The sequence below is a fragment of the Hemitrygon akajei genome, chromosome 8, assembly GCF_048418815.1.
Source record: "Hemitrygon akajei chromosome 8, sHemAka1.3, whole genome shotgun sequence".
NCBI classification, from domain to species: Eukaryota; Metazoa; Chordata; class Chondrichthyes; order Myliobatiformes; family Dasyatidae; genus Hemitrygon; species Hemitrygon akajei.
Genome location: NC_133131.1, coordinates 107,949,640 through 107,969,341, shown reverse-complemented (window position 1 = coordinate 107,969,341; position 19,702 = coordinate 107,949,640). Strand labels below are relative to the sequence as shown.

The window sequence follows — 19,702 nt, the reverse complement described above, 5'->3', positions numbered from 1 at the left end:
CTCCCTAGGACATCAGGCGCCAGACGGTCATGGGGGTGGGTGGGCTGGGGGTCCTTCATGCCTCAGTCTGACCACCTGGTGACTGCGGAGTCCTACAGGCTCCTACTCTCTGTGTGTGTGCAGTGATTCGAGTCTCAGCCTGTGTGCTCTACAAACCAATTCACATGTAAAGATGATATGTTCAGCTCCATTCTTCTCTCTGGTCTATGTTGCACTTGGGACAACCAGGTTCTAAGCCTCTCCTGGTAGTGCACTAGCTGAAGAAATAAAACTTCAACCCCAGCATGGCAACCACATGTGCAGCCAATATAATTGCCCAGCTCTACTATCAGGGTGAGATCACTCAAAACAGCCCATTAGATTCTCCAAAAATATTTGGCATGGGGTTTGTGGTCCATGTCTTACAGGTGCCTATGAGATTTCTTCATTTCATAAATGATATTCAAACTGTCTTTGTCTAGTTGTGAATGAATTTCAATTACATTGGAGAACAGAAGTATATGTATATAAACAATTACTCTTCTCCATTATCTATACTGTGTGGCAAACTTTGTGAGGCTATGCATACCAGGAAGCAGCAAAGAGATCAGTGTGGAATACATTACTATTATGATGCAGCCTGTATGAGTAGGCCAGACTATACTAAAAAGGGAAAAACATGGCTGCAAAAATGGTGTTCTCAAACTTTTGCATCATTGTAGATTATTATCTAGTAATTTATACTGATCCTAATAGTGCCCTCACTTCTAATTACAGGAAGGACTGGTGCGGCCCAATCCGAAAATACAACTAGTTCAATGATAACTTTTTTTGTCAGACTTTTCATTTATGCTGTAAGTTACAGGTGTGCTTTGTAGAACTGAATTGTAGTGAACTCTTTCAGGTGAACCTTGAACATTTCCCAAGTCAATTATAGAAAATAATGATGTAGTTGTCAATTTCAATAGGTAAAAATAGCTTTTACTGCTCATGATGCCCCCTCAATTCTCCTTTTATCTCTATAAGACCATAAGACATAGAAGCAGATTAGGCCATTCAGCCAATTGGGTCTCCTCCAAAATTTGACCATGGCTGATCGATTTCCCTCTCAATCCCATTCTCACGATTTCTGCCTGTAAACTTTCATGCTCTGACTTATCAATAATCTATCAACCTCTGTCTTAAGTATACCCAAGGACCTGGCTTCCACAGCTGCCAGTGGCAATGAATTCCTCAGATTCACCATCCTCTGGCTAAAGAAATTCCTCCTCATTTACTTTATAAATAGACAACCCTCTATTCAACGGATGTGCCCTCTGATCCTAGACAACCCCACAACAGGAATTATCCTCTTCACATCTACTCTATCAAGGCCTTTCACTATTTGTAAGGTTTCAATGAGATCCCCCTCATTCTTCTAAATTCCAGTGAGTACAGACCAGAGCCATCAAACACTCAATATATGAAAAGCCTTCCATTGGCAGAATGATTTTCATGAACCTCATTTGAACCCTTTCCAATGACAGCATGTCCTTTCTTAGATAAGGGGTCCAAAACTACTCTCAATACTCCAAGTGAGGCCCTTGACAGTGCCTTATAAAGCCTCAGCATAACATCCTTATTTTCATATACTAGTCCTTGCAAAACGAAGGCTAACATTGCATTTGCCTTCCTCACCACTGATTCAACCTACAAGTTAACCTTTAGGGAATCCTGCACAAGGACTCCCAAGACCCTTTACACATCAGATTCTTGATATTTTTCCATTTAGAAAATAGTCTACACCTTCATTCCTTCTATCAAAATGTGTGACCATACACTTCCTGACACTATATTCCATCTGTCATTTCTTTGCCCATTCTCCTAATCTGTCTAACCCCTTCTGCAGCCTCCCTGCTTCCTCAAAATTACCTGATACTCCACCTATCTTTGTATTGCCTGAAAACTTGGCCATAAATTGATCAATTCCATCATCCAAATTATTGATATACAATTTAAAAAAAAGTGGTCTGAACACCAACCCCTGTGGAACACCACTAAACACTAGCATCCAATCAGAAAGAGGCTCTCTTTATTCCATCACTGTGTCTCCTGCCATCAGCCAATGCTAGTATCTATCCATGCTAGTATTTTTCCTGAATACCATGGGCTCTTATCTTGTTAAGCAACCTTATGTGTGGCATCTTGTCAAAGGCCTTCTGAAATTGAATTACATAATATCCACCGATTCTCCTATATCTATCCTGATGTTCCACAAAAAATTCCAACAGATTTATCAGTCAAGATTTTCCCTTAAGGAAACTTTGGCCAATTTTATCAAGTGCCTCCAAGTACCTCGAAGGCACATCCCTAACAATCGACTCCAATATCTTCCCAACCACTGACCCCAGACTAATTGGCCTGTAATTTCCTTTCTTCTGCCTTCTTCACTTCTAGAAAAATGGAGTGACATTTGCAATTTTCCAGTCCTCGAGGATCATGCCAGAATCTAGTGATTCTTGAAAGATCATTTACTAATCCCTCCACAATTTCTTCAACTATCTCTTTCCAAATCCTTAAGTGTGTCCACCTTGTCCAGGTGACTTATCTTCCTTCAGGCCTTTCAGCTTCCCAAACACCTTCTCCCTAGTAATAGCAACTACATTCACTTCTACCCTCTGACAGTCTCAAACTTCCAGCATACTGCTAGTGTCTTTCTCAATGAAGACTGATGCAAAATACCTTATTCAGTTTCTCCGCTATTTTCTTATCCCCCATTACTGCCTCTCCAGCGTCAACTTCCAGTGGTCCGATATCCATTCTCACCTATCTTTTACTCTTCATATATGTGAGAAAACTTTTGGTATGCTTTTTGGTATTATTAGCTAGGTTATCTTTGTATTTCATTTTTTCCCTCCTTTTGGAATTTTTTGGTTTTTAAAAGTTTCCCAATCCTTTAACCTCTCACTAAGACTCAGTTGCTGTGGCTCTCCCCCAGTAGGTCATCTTCCCCCAATAGTATCCAAAGCGGTATACTTATTATTGGGCAGAGCAGCTCCTCAGTTAGTTCCAGCCTATCAGATTTAATCTTTGATATGAAACAATCAGAAGAAGGATCTTTGTTTTACTTGGTAACTCTGCTGATGGTTCAGCCAATGTTTCAAACTTGTGGGGTTGATATAAAATTGGCAGGCAAACCTCCAGTCATCCATATTTGATGCATATAATGAATATGGAAATCCACAGTTATATATTGCCAAGAATATGTCACTCTAGTCATTGATTGTTTCCAGAAGTAAATTGTTTTCAAACACAAAATAAAATTTATCTTGATCTGGATCATGCTGACAAATATACATTGTGAAATGCTGAAGTCATGGGGGCATTCAGCGCAGCTAATCCATGCCAGCCAAGCTAGTCCAATTTACCTGCATTTGGCCCAAATTTCCCTCAAACTTTCCTATCCATGTACCTTTTAAATGTGGTTAATATGATCTTGATAGAACACGGAACACAGAGGAGTACAGCCTAGGAACAGGCTATTCGGCCCACAATGTTGTGCCAAACCAGCTAAAAAGCAAATCAAAGCCAAGCTAGCACCAATCCATCCTACCTAAACCATGTTCAGATTCCTCCATCTCCCTTGCATCCATGTGCCTATCAAGACGTCTCTTAAATGCCTCAAATGTATTTCCCTCTACCACCATTCCAGGCAGTGCATTCCAGGCATCTACCACTTTGAGTAAAAAAACTTACCCCTCACATCCCCCTGGAACCCAACCCTCTTACTTTCAATGCATGCCCTCTTGTATGAGACATTTCAACCTTGGGAAACAGATACTCTCTGTCCACTATGCTTTTCATAATCTTGCAAATCTCTGTCAGATCTCTCCTAAACCTCTGATGCTCCGGGGGGGGGGGGGGGGGGGGGGGAGAAAAACAAGTTTACCAGTCTCTCATGATAGCACATTCTCTCTAAACCAGGCTGCACCCTGGAATTGCCTCTTCTGCACCCTCACCAAAATCGCAATATCGTGGGGCGGCCAGAACTGTACAAGATACTGCAGATGTGGCCTGACTGGATAACACTTGTTCAGCGCTGGTCTTATCTCGTGTGACTGGTCATGGCACTCTTTATGAGAAAATCAAATTACACAGTGCTGCACTAGGTGCTCGTAGGCCATCAGAAGCTCTAGGTATCAGAAGGAGGCAGTGAATAGAAAACACTCGCTACTAGAGGTAAGTTTTGTTTATAAAAACTACAATATACAAAATATTTATATGAATAAGAACAATTCAAGATTCCAACATTCTGTCAGCTTCCTAATCACAGATATCAACAAAAACCCATCTCATGTTTAGGTAGAATCAGTGATATTCATTAGAATAACATTTGCTACTCTGGTTTCTCTAATTAGATCTTGTGTGATTCCCTATTTAATGGTTTACAGACTAACCTTTCCTTTTTATTTATCTCTAGCTGGTTAGAAAACTAATTGAATTTGTATTCTGAAGTATTAGGGTTAACTTCCGTTTCTGTTCCAGTCAGTATGTCTACATATTCAGATTCAAATATTATTGGTGTGATTTAACAGAACTAATTCCCGGTTACACGGTAGAGATCTTAGACACATGTCTCTGCCAATATTGTCTCACTAAGGCTCCTGCTTGTTACAGCCGCAGCTTCAATAGATCTTTTATCGATATCATCTCTCCTCTTGGTGTTTCATCCCGAGGTTTTCAAATAAGTAGGGTAGAGATACACATTACTAATTCCACTTTCAACAGTTTATATCTTTAGTTTCTAATAGCTTTCTACGTTTCTCTCACTTTCCCACTTGCGTCAGCCACGCCACGTTCTCGCATAGCTTTTCTCCCCCCCAAGTTCTCTTTTTTTTTTTAAAATTCGGTAAACCTCATTTTCATCCATCCACAGGTGGAGCTTGCTAACATTACATCTTCAGGTTTGATTACCCTGGGTTACGCAGATTTTTATAAAGTTGCAACATAACCTCCTGATATTTGAACTCAGTGCCTCAACTACTAAAGGCAAGCTTTCCAGAAGCCTTCTTAACCTCCTTATCAACCTGTGTTGCCACTTTCAAGGAGCTATAAACTTGAATTCCAAGATTTCTCTGCTCAGCACCTCTGTTACGGACCTTACCCATCACAGCGTACTGTCTCCCTGCATTTGCTCTACCGAAGTGCAACACTTCACATTTATCTACATTAAACTCCATCTGCCGTTTCTCAGCCCACATCTGCAGCTGATCTATATTGTGCTGTATTCTTTTCCAAACTTCTACATTATCCACAACCCCGCCAATCTTTGTATCAGCAGCAAATTTACTAACTCACCCATCTACATTTTCATCCAGCTCTTCAGTAGATTCAAATTACAGACCACATTAATCATTGCTGCTTTTTCCAGTAAGAATATTTTTAGTCAAATGGTCCTTAATTTCCTACCTACTCTTCCCACCAAGTGAGATCGAATCAGCTGGTAGACATACCTGAACTTACTGTATTAATATTTAGGTTGCAGGTTGCACAGAATGTTATGTTTTTTTTGGATTATATTAGCCACAATGTTCTTTTGGTAACTGTAGTAGGTAGGCCTCCATTATTCTCGATAGACCATGGATTTGCGCCTTGGAAAGTTTCCAGGGCGCAAGCTTGGGCAGGGTTTTTTTTTATGGAAGACCGGCAGTTGCCCAAGCTGCAAGTCTCCCCTCTCCATGCCACAGATGTTGTCCAAGGGAAGGGCATTAGGACCCATACAGCTTGGCACCGGTGTTGTCGCAGAGCAATGTGTGTTTAAGTGCCTTGCTCAAGGACACAACACGCTGCCTCGGCTAAGGCTTGAACTGGCAACCTTCAGATCACTAGACGAATGCCTTAACCACTTGGCCACACATTGTTGGTAACTATGAGCACACAGTTCAGTGGAAATTTATCAATGGATGCTGCTCTTCTTGTGCCACCCTTCCACTGCCGAGGAAAATGAAACTTCCAAATATTTGAAGTCCCTGAATTGTTCTGACAGTGATGTACCAGCCGCAGGATCTAATATTCTACATCATTAATCACTGCCTGCATACATTTTCACTACATTGCACACATTTTGATGACTTTGTTATTTCTTCATCCTGATGTACAATTCCTCCAAGCCATTGTTGTGTATTTAATATTACAGTAATATTTAAGTAATATTGTAAATATATTGTTTGATTAAGCATTTTTGTTTGATTCATTATGAGTCATATGTAGAAGCACGTGAATTGAATACGTCATCACGCCACTATGTGTAAGAGCACTCCTCGCTAAAAAGTAAAAATGAATCTAGATGCGTTATTCCCAGCTCCAAGTTTTCTTTCAAGTAGTTTTATGTTTTGGAGTAACAAAACGTAACAGACATTGTAACCATTTTCTGTTATCATCGACAGATACAACTGCAAAGGAGAAGGCTGAAGCTGCCTTAGTAAAAGGAGTGCAGGTCACAGTTCATCACCCTCCATCTCTGCTAAAAGACAACACAAGCAAATAACAAAGTCAGGTTAGTGACGGAGGTTAAGATCAGACCTAACCTAATAAAATGGTGGAACCTGTTCAAAGAAGAGAATGCCGAGGCCTGATGTTAAAAGTTACCAGTATTGGCATTTAAGCACAAATGCACAATAGAACATACGAATCATATGAGAGCATGAGTAGGCAAATTAAATTGCTAAATTGGTTTATTATCATTGGATTATTAATGGGAGAATTCAGCATTAATTGTTGGATTCTTAACAATGTGGAGGGTGATTAAGAAGATATATGGTGCGTTGGCTTTCATTAGTCAGGGGATTGAGTTCAAGAGCTATTAGGTAATGTTGCAGCTCTTTAAAACTCTGGTAAAACCTCACTTCGAGTATTGTGTTCAGTTCTGGTCACCCCACTATACTGAATGAAGGATACGGAAGCTTTAGAGAGAGTGCAGAAGAGATTTACCAGGATGCTGCCTAGATTAGAAAATATGTCTTATGAAAATGCCATCCTTTTTACCTACCACAGGAGTTCTCTGGGGTCATTTTGGTAGTAGTTTACATTCCACCTCAGGCCAATGTCAAGCAGACTTTAGATGATCTGAGTAATGGGATCAACATGCACGAAGAAACATACACTAATGCCTTCACGATCATTTTGGGAGATTTTAACCAGGCCAATCTGAAAAAATCACTAAGCAACTACCATCAACAGATCACTTACAATACCAGAGGAAACAACACACTGGACCATTGCAACACCAACATCAAAAATACCTACTGTGCTATTCCACACCCTCACTTCGGGAAGTCTGATCACCTAGCTGTACTTCTACTTCTTGAGTACAGGCAGAGACGAAGACTGCAGCACCAGCAGTGAAAACGAATAAGTTATGGACAAGGGAAGCACAGGAGCACCCACAGGACTGCTTTGAATTGAACAGGGATTCATCTTCAAACCTGGATGGGTATGCTGCAGTTGTTAATGACTTCATTAAAACCTGTGTGGATGAGAGTGTGCCCACAAAGACTTACTGTACATTCCCAAACCAAAAACCGTGGATGAACCAGGAGGTATGTCATCTGCTGAAGGCTAGATCTGTGGCATTCAAGTCCGCCAACCCAGGCCTGTACCAGAAAACCAGGTATGATTTGTGAAGGGCTATTTCAAGGGCGAAGGGACAATTTTGAATGAGTTTGGAGGCGCTATCAGATGCACGACAACTCTGGCAGGGTTTGCAAGACATTACTTACTACAAAGCGAAACCCAATAGCATGAATGGCAGCGATACTTCACTACCAGGTGAACTCAATGTCTTCTATGCACGCTTTGAAAGGAAGAACACAACTACAGCTGTGAAGATTCCTGCTGCACCTGATGACCCTGTGATCTCTGTCTCAGAGGCCGATGTTAGGCTGTCTTTAAAGAGAGTGAGCTCTTGCAAGACGGAAGGTCCCGATGGAGTACCTGGTAAGGCTCTGAAAACCTGTGCCAATCAACTGGCAAGAGTATTCAAGGACATTGTCAACTTTTCACTGCTACGGGTGGAAGTTCCCACTTGCTTCAAAAAGGCAACAATTATACCGGTGCCTAAGAAGAATGATGTGGGCTGCCTTAATGACTATTGCCCAGTAGCACTCACATCAATGGTGATGAAATGCTTTGAGAGGTTGGTCATGACTAGACTGAACTCCTGCTTCAGCGAGGATCTAGACCTATTGCAATTTACTTATTTGCAATCTCAATGGCTCTCCACACAGCTTTAGACCACCTGGACAACACAAACACCTATGTCAGGATGCTGTTCGTCGACTATAGCTCAGCATTTAATGCCATCATTCCACACTCCTGATTGAGAAGTTGCAGAGCTTGGGCCTCTGTACCTCTCTCTGCAATCGGATCCTCGACTTCCTAACCAGAAGGTAACCAAGGTAGAATACATGAGGTAAATGGTAGGACACTGAGGAGTGCAGTAGAACAGAGGGATCTGGGAATACAGATACATAATTCCCTAAGAGTGGCGTCACAGGTAGATAGGGTCGTAAAAAGAGAGCTTTTGGCACACTGGCCAAGTCAAAGTATTGAGCATGAGAGTTGTAATGTTATGGTGAGGTTGTATAAGACATTGGTGAGGCCGAATTTGGAGTATTGTGTGCAGTTTTGGTCACCTAATTACAGGAAGGATATTAATAAGATTGAAAAAGTGCAGAGAAGGTTTACAAGGATGTTGTCAGGACTTGAGAAACTGAGTAACAGAGAAAGGTTGAATAGGTTAGGATTTTATTCCCTGGAGCGTAGAAAAATGAGGGGAGATTTGATAGTGGTGTATAAAATAATGATGGGTATAGATAGAGTGAATGCAAGCAGACTTTTTCCACTGAGGCTAGGGGAGAAAAAAAACAGAGGACATGGGTTAAGGGTGAAAAGGGAAAAGTTTAAAGGGAACATTAGGGGAGCTTCTTCACACAGAGAGTAGTGGGAGTGTGGAATGAGATGCCAGTTGAAGTGGTGAATGCAGGGTCACTTTTAACATTTTAGAAAGTCTTGGACAGGTACATGGATGAGAGGTGTATGGGGGGGATATGGTCTAGGTGCAGGTCAGTGGGACTAGGAGGAAAAATGGTTTGGCACAGGCAAGAAGGCCAAAAGGCTTCTGTGCTGTAATGTTTTATGGTTCTATGGTTCTAAGACCACAATCTGTGCCAGTTGCTGATAATATATCCTCCTTGCTGATGATCAACTCTGGCACACCTCAGGGGTGTGTGCTTAGCCCACTGCTCTACTCTGTATATACATATGACTGTGTGGCTAGGCATAGCTCAAATACCATCTATAAACATGCTGACGATACAACCATTGTTGGTTGAATCTCAGGTGGTGACCAGAGGGCATACAGGAGTGAGATATGCCAACTAGTGGAGTGGTGTCGCAGCAACAACCTGGCACTCAACCTCAGGAGGACAGATGAGCTGATTGTGGACTTCAGGACGGGTAAGACGTAGGAACATATACCAATCCTCATAGAGGGGTCAGAAGTGGAGAGAGTGAGCAGCTTCAAGCTCCTGTGTGTCAAGATCTCTGAGGATCTAACCTGGTCCCAACATATCAATGTAGTCATAAAGAAGGCAAGACAGCGGCTATACTTTATTAAGAGTTTGAAGAGATTTGGCATGCCAACAGATACACTCAAAAACTTCTATAGTTGTACCGTGGAGAGCATTCTGACAGGTTGCAGCACTGTCTGGTATGGAGGGGCTACTGCACAGGACCAAAAGAAGCTGCGGAAGGTTGTAAATCTTGTCAGCTCCATCTTGGGCACTAGCCTACAAAGTACCCAGGACATCTTTAGGAAGCGGTGTCTCAGAAAGGCAGTGTTCATTATTAAGCACCCAGGGCTTGCCCTTTTCTCACTGTTACCATCAGGTAGGAGATCCAGTAGCCTGAAGGCACACACTCAGTGATTCAGGAACAGCTTCTTCCCCTCTGCCATCCGATTCCTAAATGGACATTGAATCTTTGGACACTACCTCATTTTTTATTTAATATACAGTATTTCTATTTTTGCACATTTTAAAAATCTGTTCAACATACATAATTGATTTACTTGTTTATTTATTATTATTATTTTTATTTTATTTATTATATTTTTTCTCTCTGATGGATTATGTATTGTATTGAACTGCTGCTGCTAAGTTAACAAATTTCATGTCACATGCCGGTGATAATAAACCTGATTCCGATTCTGATTCTGAAAATGGGTTGAGTGAGTGAGCTCAGGTGTTAGAGGCAAATACATTATGGACACTTAAGAGACTCTAAGATAGGCACATGGATAAAAAGAGAAATGGAGGGCTATGTGGGAGGTAAGTGTTAGATCTTAGTGTAGGTTAAAGGGTCAGTGCAATATTGTTGTCTGAAGGCCCTGTACTGTTCTATATTCTATTGGCACATGCACTAAGGTACAATGAAAAACAAAGAGATGTCGGGTAATGCAAGTCAAGGATAGAATCTAATTATAGTAATTTTAATTAGCCCATTCAGTCAGAAACTTCAACTCCCATTGCTTCAAGTTGCAGAGATGAACTGGAGCAGAAGAAGGGCTGTTAGCAAAGCTCAGTTGGTGACAAAGCAGTCCCATAATCTAGCGATTAGTTCAGCAGTGGTCAGATCGTAAACTATCTTCAGCATCGGTAGTGGTCCAACAAATCTTTAATTAGTAAGTAAATCTTCACTTTGGCACTGAAATGCGGGAAGAGAGGTTCATCCAGTGAAGTGTTCATACCATTTGATGGTCCAAACCCACAGCTGTGATCATTAAATAGTCCCCAAAGATTAAAAGTTGGCTCAGTAAGTGTTATATACATTACTATTTGGAATGGTGATCTTATAAGCTAAAATCAAGTGAGTCGCATCAGGAGTATATGCAATAAAGGAATACACTTAAGAAGGAAATTAGCAAGGCAATAAGGGACATGAGGTATGTAGAGGAGGATCTTAAGAGATTCTATAAATATATTAAGGACAAAAGGATAATTGGGAAACTAGGTTTCCTTGATGATCAGTTTGGTCATCCATGTATGGAGCCAAGGGGGATGGGTGAGCTCTTAAATAAACACTTTCTATCTCTATTCATTGTGGAGAAGCTCATAAGCTGCAGATTTCAATGAAGAGAGCAGTGATATCCTGAAACATATGGACATTACCAAAGAGGTGCATAAATTTAAGAAATCGCAAGGGCCTGACCAAGTGTATGCGAGGACGTTCTGGGAAGTAGGGGAAAGAATTGCTGGAGCCCTGACAGAAATATTTGCCAGGGCTCCAGTCAGGTGTGAGATACCAGAAGACTGAAGGTTGGCTAATGTTGTGGATTTATTTAAAAAGAGCTGCAGGGACAAGCCAAGGAACTATATGCCTGTGAGCCTAACATCAGTTGTAGGAGTGTTACTGGTGGGTACTCTGAGAGGTAGGATTTACCTGCATTTGGCAAAGTAAAAACTGATTCTGATAGCACAGCTTTGTGCATGACAAATCATATCTCATAAATTTGACTGAATTTTTTTTTTAAATGATTGATGAGGCATGCCAGTAGGTGTTATATACATGAAATTTAGTAAGACCTTCGACAATTTCGATCAACCTGGAAAGTGGACAATGGAATGGCAGATTATAGAGAAGACAGTAATGTGTTTACAAATGCAAGTTGGAGTAGATTTGTTGATTGATGCTTATGTAGAGGATGGACTTAATGTCCATAAAGGCAAATCCCTCAGGTGACCTGAGATCACAGCATAATATTTTAGAAGAAAGAGATGAAGAGGAGAAGGAGCAGAAAGTTGAGGAAAAGTAGGTGAAAGAAAAATGGAAAGAGGAGGGGGAGAAAGAGAAGGGGAAGAGAAGAGGAGGAAGATGGAGACAATGTGGAGACCTTGAATAAGGTGTTAGTCAATAGTTTTTCAAACCAAATCAGAAAACTGTTATACTGGTATAGAACTGATGATTCAATAATGGATAGAAAACAATTAGTGGGGATAAACATATGGTATTTGATTGGGAAGATGTGCCTTATGGGTGTCATAGTAATAGGCATGCTTCAGATGAATAAATCAAGAGACCAAATTTGCTGATGAATCAAGCTGAAGATATATTACTGCAGCCATATAAGGACAGGGTAGATTTTGAGTAGGCTGACAAAGGACTCCAGGGGAATATAACCATACTAATTGAATGGGCAATGAGGCAATGATTGAACTATAATGTAGAACAATGTGAAGTCATTCACTTTGAATAAATACTTTCTTAAGGCTAAAAGTTTAAAGTAAATTTGTTATCAAAGTATATATATGTCACCATTTTCACTCAGATTCATTTTCTTGTGGGTATACTCAATAAATCAATAATAGAATTATAACCATAATAGAATCAATGGTGGACCACACCAACTTGGGAATTCAACCAGTGTGCAAAAGACAACAAACTGTGCAAATACAAAAATAAAGAAATAATAATAATGATGATGATGATAATAATAATAATAATAATAATAATAATAATACTAATAATAATAATAATAATAATAATAATAAATAAACACTGTATTGAGAACATGAGATGAAGAGACACCAGCAGTGAGTACATAGGTTTTGGGAAGCAAACACGAGGGAATCTGCAGATTCTGGAAATTCAAGCAACGCATACAAAATGCTGGTGGAACACAGCAGGCCAGGCAGCATCTATGCCTGGCCCACTGTGTTCCACCGGCATTTTATGTGTGTTACATAGGTTTTGGGAACATTTCAGTGATGGAGAAAGTGAAGTTGAGTGAAGTTACACCCTTTGGTTCAAGAGCCTGATGGTTGAGGAGTAATTACTGTTTCTGAACTTGCTAGTGTGAGTCCTGTACCTTCTTACTGACGGTAGCAGTGAGAAGAGAGCATGGGCCTGGGTTGTGAGGGTCCCTGATGAGGAATGCTGCTTTCCTACAATAATGCTCTGAGTAAAATTGCTCAATGGTGATGATGTACTGGGCTGTGTTCACTACTTTTTTTGTATGACTTTTTGTTCAAGAGAATTGGTGTTTCCCTACCTGGCTGTAGGGTGAGACACTGAATGGAGAGATATTGAAAAGTGCAGAATTTAAAGGAACTCAACTATTTTTGTACACAATTCACTGAATGTTAACATGCAGTTAGTGCAAAAAATTAGTAGCCTTTATTGAAAAATATGTAAGTACAAGAGTACAGATATCACTGCAAGCATATTTGAAACCACACTTGGCATATTATGTCCAGGTCTGATCTCCCTTGTTTTGGAAGGATATACTGTACTTACAATTGAAGGAATGCAACAAATGTTCTCCAGGTTGATTCCTGCTTTAATTATGTTCAGTGAACTGGGCTTATGTAATCTAAAAGTTAAATGAATAAAGGTGATTTTAGTGAAATATGTAAGAATCTTGTGGGGTTTAATAGATCATAGGCCTCTGGTTGTGTGTCTAGAAGTAAGGGGCACAGTCTCAAAGTACAGGGTCAGTCATTCAGGACTGAGTTGACTTAAAGTTTTGTACAAACAGAGCTTAAAGAAACTTTGGATTTCTCATCCCAGGAGGGCAATAGAGTTGCTGATTTGTCCTAAATTACAGCAGGGATTCATAACAGAGAGTGTATATGTGGGGGTTGGTGCAGGGAAGTGGTAAATTGATTTGTAATTCTCACATGTGAAAAACTTAGTTTTACATGCCATCCATATAGATCACTGCCTTACATCAGTGTGTTAAGTTGGTACCAGGGTAAAGCAATAACAAAATGTAGAATAAAGAGTTACAGAGAAAGTGCTCTGTGGGTAGGCAGTAAGATGCAATGTCATTTTGAAGAGGGTTCTGAGTTTAAGAGTCCATCTTGCACCATTTAATATTATAACTGTGGGATAGAAGCTGTCTTTGAGCTAGGTGGTACATTTTCAGGTTTTTGTATCTTCTGCCCAATGGTATAATGGTGAAAATTTTGTTACGATTGTATTGAGTGGTAGAATAAGTAAAATAATATAAAATCATAAAAACATTTAAAAGATAGGAATAGGAGTAGGCCTCTCAATCTATCAAGCCTGCCCTAGACTTATTTCTTCTGTGCCAGCTCCTGATGGACCTCGATTCCTTGATCGTTCAAAAATGTATTCCTCTTTAAATACTGCTAATGATTCTGCCACTACAACCCTCTGGTGTAGAGAATTCTGGAGTTTTACCATTCTCTGTGATCACAAAAATATTATGTCTATCTAGTATCCTTCTTACTTCCCAGACTAGAGTAGATTTTGGTGAATGCCTAAGCTATGTTACAAATTCCCACTATGTTCCTGTTATTATAGCCTATCAAATTCCTCCCATCTGGATTTAATAAAGGAACATACAAACACACTTAATGATGGACTAGCTTTCCCAGTCCATATCATACAATCCCAATGCATTCTATTCATTTTGCATCCCACTCAAAGCCATGACATTTATTGGAGTGGTGGAAAATTAGTTAAATTCCCAAACCAATTTTTGGAAAAGCAATTTGTGAAGCTAATTCTTGTTTTCTCAAACAGACAAAAGGAAAACAAACAGGCATTCACTTTAGCCCTGATGACACAATTTAGCGCCCACTGTCTGTACAACAGGATCTCTGTTGCAGCTGGAGAGAGGCTGACTCTCTTTTACTGGACCAGCGAAATTACCATTCACTCAATGCTGGGCAGCTCAGTTACAGAGGGCTATCATTGTCCAGCTCTTTCTTCACTGTTTGCTATTTTACACCGTTCTTTTTTCAAACAAAGGAAGATGGTTTTGGTTATCAGTCTGCCAGGCACATCAGTGGAATCCAAACCTTGATTTCCTCAGAGCTTTATGCTAAACACAAACACTTACAGCTGCTTCATCAATGACCTTTCTTGCAGCATAAGATCAGAAGTAGAAACTTTTGCTAATAATCACACTGTGTTGAATTACACTTGGAACTTCTCAACAAAAGAAATAGTTGCTGTCTGAATGTTTCAGCACTTAAACAATATTCATACAAGGGCTGATAATTGGCAAGTCGCATTTATGACATGGAAGTGATTGGCCATGAATAACAAGTGGGACTCTAACTACCTACCTCTGGTATCATCATCATTGAGAAACCACCATCAACCTCTTGGGGAAATACAAGAGAGCAGAAACAAAACAGAAGTGTCTCCCCATCTCTTGGCCATTCCATTTGCTCTCTTCGGTCTCCTGGCATGAGCTTGAAAGTTTGGATGCCAGAGTTAAGAACAACATTGTTATCAAATTTCTAACCTAATTACGACTTTCACAACCTCTTCCTGATGTGCTGCCATATTCTCATACTCTTAACGTTACCTCTCCAGGTTATTTTGCTACTGTCACTTTAGTTTGCTTTTTGCACAACTTTTGCATTATAATCCTGGCATTGTTGTGCTGCTTTGTGCTGGCTGTTGTATTTCTTATTTCCATATGCATTTCTTACTCTGTGAGCTTCATGCAAACAAAAAATTTCATTGTACCTAGGTGTATGCGACAATAATCAAATCTAATCACTTGAAATCTAACATCACTTGAGCAATTCCAAGGCTAAGTATTCTGTGGAATATAATTCACCTCCTTTCTTCCAAAGCATTTCCACCACCTATAAAACACAAATCAGGAGCACTGTGAAATACTCTTCACCAGCATGAACGCTGTGTCAACAATTCCTAATGAACTCAAAATCGTCCCAAGCAGAGTAGCTTGCTTTATTCACATCACATCCATTACTCAGAATATCCATTTGCACACAATAGTTGCAGCTACTTTCCTGTGCCCCAACAGCTCTCAAACCTGCATCCTCTACTATCAAGAAGGATGAGAGCACGAGGCACAAGGGAGCACCACCATCATATGCAGGTTCCCCTTCAAGTTTCAAACCACCCTGATGTGGAATTATATTGATAACATGAGAGACTGCAGATGCTGGAAAAAGGAGCAGAACACTAAGTCTCGAAGAGACTTGAGCTGAAATGCCGACTGTCCATTACTCTTCATAGAGGTGGCCTGATGTTCCAAGTAACTTCAACTCTTTGCATGTTGCTGCAAAAAACAAAGTGCTGGAGGAACTCAGCAGGTCAGGCAGCATTGGTGGAGTCAAAGAGATGGAGTCCCTGCGTCAGTCTCGACCTGAAATGCCAACCACTCCTTAGCCTCCAGAGCTGCTGCTTGACGCACTGAGTAGCTTCAGTTTTATTACGCTATTAAAATACATTGGCTGATCTTCATCGAGCTGGGCCTAAATTATTCACAAGTAGGTAGCTTGCTGCCATCTTCTCAAGGTGAATTAAGAAAGGTTAATAAATGTGGGCCTTGCCAAAGATCATCATGGCCAAAAAAAAATTAAAATACTGAGGGAACACTGTACAGATTTAGTTTTCTTTTTTTTAATGGATATACTCTGTTTAGAGAGAAAATGGAAACAGTATGAACAAGCTGGCCCTATACTGAAAGTTAATGGGAAAAGATAAAAATGGTAAAAAAAAACTGTTTTCCATGATTTTATAGAAAAGCAGACATAAACATCATGGGGGAGAAGCAAGATGCAGGTAAGATCGGAAGTACTAAATCAAAAATAAGTAGGTGGAGTGCGGAGTGATAGATGATGATGATTCTGTAAACAAACAAAACCTGACTGTGTGTAATCAGAAGGCTTCATCTTATTTAATGAAGAACATGAACTTCATTTATTTAGTCCTTGTTGTACTATAGAAAATGTATTTTCACTGTGATCCTCTGCATTATTGCTCTGTACTTTTTCAGGTATTAATCACCAGTGTAAATTTATAAATTCCTCTGTAAATTCCTTTGGGTGATATGTCTACTGATCTCACAGCAGTTTCTGTGGTCCATAATTTAAAGAATATTGAGCTACAGGCATATATCTTTGAACCATAAGAATTCGTTCAATGTTGTACTGTTGGATCTTTGAATTTATCTTGTAATTTCCCCATTAGTTAGTGCCAAGAGGAAAATGGCTCTCCAATATCATTAAAAATTTAGGCCGAGGGTTTCTCATTGGAAAGTTGCACCATCGGAAATTACTTTTCAGAATGCTTCCTCTATTACTGATACATGAAGCTAGTTGATTATTAATAGCTCTATAATCTCCAGTATTCTTTCCCTTATGATCTCAAAGGTTTCCTTCATAATGAATTCCATAACTACTTCCTCAAATGTCTCTGTCCTGTCAGATAACTCTGCAATCCATTTTCTCCTGCAAAAGCGATCCCTAGCTATCCTTGAGAAATAACTCTGCACTACCAATATAAGCAAACTGTTCTGCAACACAGATGGCAAAATGTATATTTTCGTAGCCCAGCTAATGGCATTTCAAAGTGACAGTGGTCATATTTATACTGTAAAATTTTAGCCTGTTAACAACTTGAGTGATATTTAGATACATGGAGCTTAGAAAAATAGAAGGCTATGCGCTGGGGAGATTCTGGGCAGTTTCTAGAGTAGGCTAGCCCAACAATGTGGGCTGAAAGGCCTGTAATATGCTGTAGATTTCTACGTTCTATATTACAAAGGAATAAAAGTGCTAGGCAAATTGAAAAGTGTTAAGGTGGATAAGTCACTGCTCCAGATGGACTACAACCCAGAGGCCTGAGAGAGGTTGCTGAAGAGATAACGGATGCAATGGTCATGATCTTTCGAGAATCACTTGATTCTAGCATGGTTCCGGAGGAATGGACAATTGAAAATGTCACTCCACTTTTCAAGAAGGGAGAATGACAAAAGAGAGGAAATTTTAAGCCAGTTAGCCTAACCGCAGTGGTTGGGAAAGTGTTGAAGTCCATTATTAAGCATGAGGTTTTGGGGTACTTGGAGACTAATGATAAAATAAGTCAAAGTTAGCATGGTTTCTGTAAAGGGAAATTTTGCCTGACAAATCTGTTAGATTAGGGTGGACAAAGGAGAGGCAGTGGATGTCATTTACTTAGATATTCAGAAAGAACTTGGTGAGGTGCTTCACCTGAGGCTGCTTAACAAGATAAAATCTTATAGTGTTACAGGAAATATACTAGCATGGATAGAGGAATGGCTCACAGGCAAGAGGCAGCAATTGGGAATAAAAGGCACCTTTTCTAGTTGTCTGCCAGTAATCAGTGGTGTTTCTAAGGGGCTCAGTATTGGGACTGCCACTTTTCACATTGTTTGTCAATGATTCAGACAGTGGAATTAATGGCCTTGTGGCAAAGTTTTCGGATGTTACAGAGATAGGTGGATTGGGCAGGTCGTGCTGAGGAAGCAATGCAATTGCAGCAGGAATTAGACAAATTGGAAGAATGGGCAAAAAGTGGCAGATGGAATACAGTGTTGGGAAACGTATGATAATGCATTTGGGTAAAAAGAACAATATTGCAAACTGTTATCTAAATGGGAAGAAAATTCAAACATCAGAGGTGCAAAAGGTCTTAGGAGTCCTTGTGCAAGACTCTCAGAACGTTAATTCACAGGTTGAGTCTGTGGTAAGGAAGGCAAATGTAATGTTGGGATTTATTTTAAGAGGAATAGAATATAAAAACATGGAGATAATGCTGAAGCTTTATTAGACACTAGTCAGGCCGCACTTAGAGTATTGTCAACAGTTTTGGGCCCCTTATCTCAGAAAGGGTGTATTGTCATTGGAGAGAGTCCAGAGGAGGTTCATGAGAATAATTCTGGGAATGAAGAGGTTAATATATGAGGAACACTTGGTAGCTTTGGGCCTGTACTCAGTGGAATTTAGAAAAGTGTATGGGATCTCATTGAAATCTACCAAATGTTGAAAGGACTAGATAAGGTGGATGTGGAGAGGATGTTTCCTCTGCCGGGGGTATCCAGAATTAGAGGTCACAGGCTCAAAAATGAGAGGCAACCTTTTAGAACAGAAGTACTGAGGAATTATTTTTAGTCAAAGAGTGATGAATTTGTGAAACGCCCTGTCACAGACTGTGGTGGAGGTCAAGTACATGGGTATATTCAATGTGGAAGTTGATAGATGCTTGATTGGTCGGGGCATCAAGGGATATGGTGACAGGCCAAGTATATGGGGTTGAATGGGATCCAGGATCAACCATGATGAAACGGTGGAGCGAGCTCGATGGACTGAATGACCTAATTCTGCTCCTACGCCTTATGGTCTTATATTTGCCTCCTGCAATTTCTCAATATGCCATAAACTTAATAATTGTTTACCTTGCATAAACATAATGGCCATGTATCCTGTATTAATTTATGATGGAATGATCTATTAAGTTTTATCCTTTCTGGTTAATAATGCACAGCACAGTCTTTCTATTTGGTCTTTGTATCTAACTTATCCTTAGAGAGTGATATTGTGTCATAAAGGGATATTTCATCACTTAATATATTACATCCTCTACTGCATCCTCATATGCCCTCTGTGTTTTTTAAATGTATATTACAGAATCCATAGCTATATCATGCTTAACGGTGGTTCAGCAATATTATCACAAGTTATTTTATACTTGGTCGTTAACAGAACACATTTTCTTTAATATTAATCATATTACATTATTCCAAAAGTTACTTCTTATAGCACATATTTTAAAAAGCTAAATAATAACAAGTTTTTTTTCCAAGTAAAAGTAATTTCACTCCTAGGAAGAAAAAGAATAGCAATCTGAAAATGGTTTCTAGAGATACATATTT

General features: G+C 39.8%; 1 long non-coding RNA gene across 1 annotated transcript in view; it reads left to right on the top strand.

Annotated features, from left to right (window-relative positions):
• The first annotated feature begins 756 nt into the window (after positions 1–756).
• Positions 757–19,702, top strand: part of LOC140732147 (uncharacterized) — a 46,463-nt gene continuing 27,517 nt past the window's right edge. The window contains exons 1-4 of the long non-coding RNA XR_012099999.1: positions 757–833; positions 3,943–4,197; positions 6,405–6,514; positions 9,358–9,474. This is a non-coding gene — a long non-coding RNA (uncharacterized lncRNA). The remainder of the gene's footprint in view (positions 834–3,942; positions 4,198–6,404; positions 6,515–9,357; positions 9,475–19,702) is intronic.